Raw genomic sequence first — 6269 nt, 5'->3', positions numbered from 1 at the left:
AGAGGCCTCTGACTAGAATAACACATAGTGAAATTTGTGAATGTGTATTATACACAGTGTTTCTGGTCAAAAAGCGATACAGAAAGGAATTATCAGTAACTCTATTTTATTAAGTATCACTCCTTTTAAATTAAGCTGCTACCGCAATTTAATTCTTGAGCGTAACAATGTTAGGTAAGCGACAGCTTAGAATATGTCATTTCAGGGGTATTACCCTGATGGCAATGCAGTTCTTCAAATCATTTCTGATCATTCAAGGTCTTCAGCCTTTAGCCCATAGAGAGCACCCTACCTCTTATCAACTTTTTTGTCCTTAACTGAGTCTATACAAGGTCATCGTCTGGCTCTATGCTCTATTATCTCTAATTGTATATAAAATAATCCTTTCTGGCTTTTGCCATATTCAAAACCTATATTTGTTTTTTAGATGGAATGCAAAGTAATAAAGTGTTTTGTTTTGTTTTTTTTTAACCCAGAAGTGTACAGTCCTGAGGGTTCCTGGGGGGGAAGAAACCCCCTAAACGTCCTTACATCTAGCATTCTTCCCTCTTCCTGGTGCCATGACCACCAGGAAGGCATGTGCTAAGACAGCCCGAGAAGCACAGACAATCTGTTCTTCCAAGACTAGGCAGCTGTGGCAACAAGGCTTGCAGGGTGCCCATCTTGAAGTGAGGGGAGCTAGACCCTTTGGAGCAGCCTGCCAGGTCCTGAGGAAGTCACCTTGCTGTTACCACTGGGGCCTCTTCTCAATAGAGGGGTCTTGCTCTGAGATCTAGAACACAGAGTTGACTTGTGACTCTTGTTTATGCATGAGAATTAAATTAATAATCAGAATAACCCTTGTTCCAAGTTCAAATGTGTTTTCAGGATCCTCAAAGTATTTTAACATTGCCTCTTAAAATCCAACTTATGAAATGAGAATTTTGCTTCGTTGTCAAACTGCAGAGGAAACTATGACATAGTAGTAAAGACTAATAAGGGAAAAATTGAAATTAAAGGAGTTTTAAAATAAAAATAGATCAATCTTGTCTAGGAGGACCTAAAATTGATTTGCCATGTAAATGAAATTCAAAGCAAAACTGTATCTGTATTTTTTCACTAAAAATAAAAATTGTTTTCAACAGAAAAACTTTTTAAAAACTGTCTTTTGACTTAATGTATTATAATTTTTAAACAGTATATACTAAAACTTTAACGGTCAAACACTGTTATAATAAAACTGTTTTGCAACAAATTTATGAGTACTTCCTTAACCATTTAGCAAAAGCTGAACTACTCTCTCAGTTAATAACTGTTAAGAAATATGATGTAAAAAAGAGATTGCACATGCATTTTTATCAGTATTCTACATTGTTTTTCTAGCTGATACTTTTTCTGCATCCTCCCAGGCAGGAAGGAAGTACTGGGGGACTCAGGATCTCTTCTTCGGGTAGAAATGGTGCTGGATAAGGTGCTGGACGAGGTCAGGGCAGACTTATTAACTGGATGATTTAACTCATTTATTATTTGTTTGGTAATTTGGAATGGTCTCTCAGGCAAAAAAAATTGACATTCTATGAAGACTCAGAGAGAAGTTGAAGTAAAGAGAAAGTAAGGTTTCCAGCCTAACATGGTGACAAAAATGTACCATGACCTTGGTGACAGCCATCAGCCCCTGTGGTGAGTTTGTCTCCCAGTAAATGCCTGTTATTTTTATGTCTTCCTTTAAAGGGATGCCACAAAACAACCCCCTTCAGAACTCAGATCTTGCTTTGGTTGACCCTCCTCATTCTTAAATGCAGACAATTCAACCTGGACCTGGGGTGCGGGGAGCAGAAACTGGATTAGAGTGAATGCTGAGTGAAGAAAAGTGGATCGCTTAACTCAGGCTTCCAAATCAATCTCAGGAAAATGAAAGCTACACAGGTAAATTCCAAAAAAATCACCAGTTCCTCTTCTTCACAGAAAGTTGAACGAATAAAACCAGCAAGATCAGTGTCTCCTATCTTAATTTTCCGAAATCAAGTAAGAGTGTAAAGGAGTACATTCAACTGACTAGCTTCACTGCAACTAGCAAATAAGAAACAACTAGCAATTAAGTAAAAATTACGGATCTTTCCTTCTTGTTATTAGCAATCCAGCATTTTCTCAACTCCTTTACTGAGTCTACAAAGAGTAATTCTGAATCCGTGATCACATGATTTAAGACTTGCTCAACAGCACAGCCTGAGATCATTTTTATGCAAGGGGGATAACTGATGAGAAAAGAAGACAATTATTTAAATTCCAGGTGCCAGAAACAACACGTTTTCCACAAAGAACACTGAGCTTTCTTCTGCTTTGCCTGATCCAGAGTGCACTACAATTCCCTCCGTGACAAGACATAGGCCATTCCAGGTTGGTGTCTTTGCTTTCTTTTTCTTTTATACATGGACTTTTTTTTTTTTTTTACAAATGCAAAAAAAAAAAAAAAAAAATCTAAGCACAATGCAGGTGTAGTTAAAACTCAAGATAGTGATGGCCTAAAAGTGCAAAGGATACAGTTACCAGAGCAGGAAGAAGCGTGACATTGGTGAGGGCTACCAGATGGCCAAGAGAGTTATATTCTAATTTATTTTTTACAGTAGCCCTGAGATTACAGTCATAAAAACAGAGACCCAGAGAAGCAAAGTAACTTCCTCAAAGTCATACAAGTGACACAAATCTAATTGTACTATTATAATTATTATAATTTATAATATATTTCAATATATTTATTATAATAAATATATAATAATTATTATTTATAATATACTTCTAAAATATTTATAATAATAAATATTTATTATATTATAATATTATTATATTGCTGAATTATATTATTCAGCAATAATAATACTTATTACTCTCTCAGAATAATCTGTTTATTTTCAGCTCTGACTTGAGTAGAACATGAAAAATTGGAAAGAAAACAATGAAAATTATACAATAAAAAGATTATAAATCTAGATATAATTCTAAAGATTAAAGAAGCAGTACAATGTAGGCATATATATGTATACATATATACAATTGAAAGGTAGAGGTAGAAAGATAAAAAGGTAGGGATAGATGAAAGAATGTAAATACATGATTTGTTGCTGTTTTGAAAAATACTTGGGTTTATTTTTCAGGTCACAGTGAGCAGTTCTCCTCCACATTTAATAACAGAAACAAGCTACCTGGAAGTCATGGAATCTCTTTTCCGGTAAACTCCTGAGACTTACTTTGACAGCACACTGTTTAGAAGAGGTTATGTGACGTGTGTCTAGATATAAAAAATAACTTTATATTTAAAATTTTTTATTTGATATTTATATATATTGCAAAATGATCACTACAATAAGTCTAGTTAACATCTGTCACCACACATAGTTACAAAAAAATGTCTTTTCTTCCGATGAGGACTTTTAAGATTTTAGCAACTTTCAAATATGCAGTTCAGTATTATTAACTATAGTGATCCTGCTGTACATTACATCCCCAGGACTTATGTATTTTATAGCTGGAAGTTTGTACCTTTTGATCCCCTTCACCCATTTTGCCCATCTCCCAACCCCTTACCTCTGGCAACCACCAGTCTGTTCTCTGTATCTATGAACTGGGTTTTTGTTTTGTTTTTTTAAAATAATAACTTTAAATGGTTCCTTATGTTTTCTGTGAGCTGAATTTTTATTAAATTAGCAACAGTAAATTTTGTATGAAAACAGAACATCAAATTATGATAAAAGCCAAACATTGATATTGAAAGAATATGTCCTCATTTCCTCAGAAGGCAGAGAAAGTATTTATATTCTTTCATAATCAAGAGAAGATTGCAAAGAAGTTTCTTAATTATAAAGCAATACAGAATCAGGTAATCTTGGATTTATTTAAATGACATAATGGTATGGTTTCTACCTCTGCAAGGAGGCCTTGTTACTAAGCCAAAAATGAGTATTTAAACACAAAATGTGAGATTAACTTAGTCATGGCTTCCATGTCCTACTGACTAGTATTGATAATAAGATTGTATGGTCCTAACTAGGAGGAGAAACACACACACACACACACACACACACACACGCACACATATGCACACATATGCATACATATTTGCCTCCAGTAACTATGTAGCTTGGTATAGCTGAAGCAGTGTCTTGCCATCATCCAACCCATGGACCAGACACTAATGCTCAGTGGTACTGCAGAAACAAAGTTTCTATATATATATATACAATACAAGGAGTCTACTCTCTAGATGTATGATTAAAAAGAAAAGAATCACCTAAATTTTCCACCTAAATTTCTTTAGGTAAGACACAATGAAGAGGCCTTGCCTGACCAAACTTTTAATTATTCTCATCCAGGGCTGACACCCACAACTTTTGATTAGTAAAAACATGTGAAATAAGAAATGGAGCTATTAGTCAAAGGTACAAAGTTTCGGTTGTAACTGATGAATAAGTCCTAGAGACTAATGTATAGCATACAGCCTATACTTAAAAATACTGTATTGTATACTTAAAATTTTGCTAAGAGGTAAGTCTTATGTCAAGTGTTCTTGTCACACACAAAATAACAGTAACAAACAGAAGGGCAGGAGGAAACTTTTAAAGGTGATAAATAGGTTTATGGTATAGATTGTGGTAATGGTTTCATAGGTTTATACTTATCTCCAAACTCAGCAAGTTGCATACATTAATTATGTACAACTTTTTGTATGTCAAAAAAAATTTTAATGTATAATAAACCCTTAGTCTAATAAATTTTGACAATATTTTTCTTCATCTTCCCTTTTCCTCTCAACTGTTATAAACTGCTATGGATTCTTCCTCAGAAGATATTTTATGGCTGCTAATGTTTGAAATCTAAGTTGATTTTCTAACTAGCCACACATTTTCTTGGACCCTGGAACTGTCCTCTTTGTGCTGGTCTTTGAATATTCTTTTGAATTGCAAACCAACAACAAAGGCATATGCTGTCAGGATGATCCAAGACCTTCTCTATGCAACACTCTCCCAGGGCCTCCAGAACAAGCCAATGCATGCTATTGCCACCTTTGCCAACTCTAGCTAGGGAAGGATGTCTCCACTGAAAGAACAAATCAGGAGGTGTTATTGAATATTCTGATAGGAAACTGTGAGCTGTCAGGCAAAGAAAACCTGCTGGTTTGCATAAAATGAAAACTTACTACTGGAGGACCTAAGAGAAAATTTTTAAATTTCATTCCATCTGTTAGTCAATCAAAAATAACTGTATATTGGGCTTCCCTGGTGGCGCAGTGATTGAGAGTCCGCCTGCCGATGCAGGGGATACGGGTTCGTGCCCCGGTCCGGGAGGATCCCACATGCCACGGAGCGGCTGGGCCCGTGAGCCGTGGCCGCTGAGCCTGCACGTCCGGAGCCTGTGCTCCACAACGGGAAAGGCCACAACAGTGAGAGGGCCGCGTACCGCAAAAAACAAAACAAAACAAAAAAACAAAACAAAACAATAAATAACTGTATATTATATTTTAATGACTAACAAAAGATAAACTTGAAATTTTTGCTTTGTTTTGTTTTTCAATTGTGTGTTTTAAGTTAATGGTTAAGAGTTCAGGCTTTGGAGACAAAGTACTTGAGTTCAAATCCCAGCTTCACCATTTACTAGCTGTGTGTCTTTGGCAAGTTACTTACCTCTTTGCACCTCTCTGGACTATTGTTATAGAGATAATAACATTCCCTACCTCATGAGGTTTCTGTAAAGAAGTTACAAGAATGCACTTGGGACACAGCACTCATAAAGATTTGAAATAAAAATAATTATTACTATTTTTTCAATCTTTAAAATGAACTCAAAAAGTTGAGTGGTGACATACAAAACTACTGAAACCATACAAATTCAAAACATCTATATTATCCGATCCTAAGTCCTGTTTTACAGATGCTCAAACAGGCTGAAAAGTAATTTGTCCAGGGCTTCCCTGGTGGTGCAGTGGTTAGGAATCCGCCTGTCAATGCAGGGGACACAGGTCCGAGCCCTGGTCCGGGAAGATCCCACATGCCGCGGAGCAACTAAGCCCGTGCGCCACAACTACTGAGCCTGCGCTCTAGAGCCTGTGAGCCACAACTACTGAAGCCTGCGCGCCCTAGGGCCCGTGCTCCGCAACAGAGAAGCCACTGCAATGAGAAGTCCGTGCACCACAACGAAGAGGAGCCCGCACTCGCCGCAACTAGAGAAAGCCCGCGTGCAGCAACAAAGACCCAATGCAGCCAAAAATAAATGAATAAATAAATAAATTTTAGAAAGAA

This window comes from Monodon monoceros, unplaced genomic scaffold (genome assembly GCF_005190385.1).
Source record: "Monodon monoceros isolate NGI ecotype Baffin Bay Population unplaced genomic scaffold, NGI_Narwhal_1 Super_Scaffold_1, whole genome shotgun sequence".
NCBI lineage: Eukaryota > Metazoa > Chordata > Mammalia > Artiodactyla > Monodontidae > Monodon > Monodon monoceros.
This window is presented reverse-complemented; position numbering follows the sequence as displayed.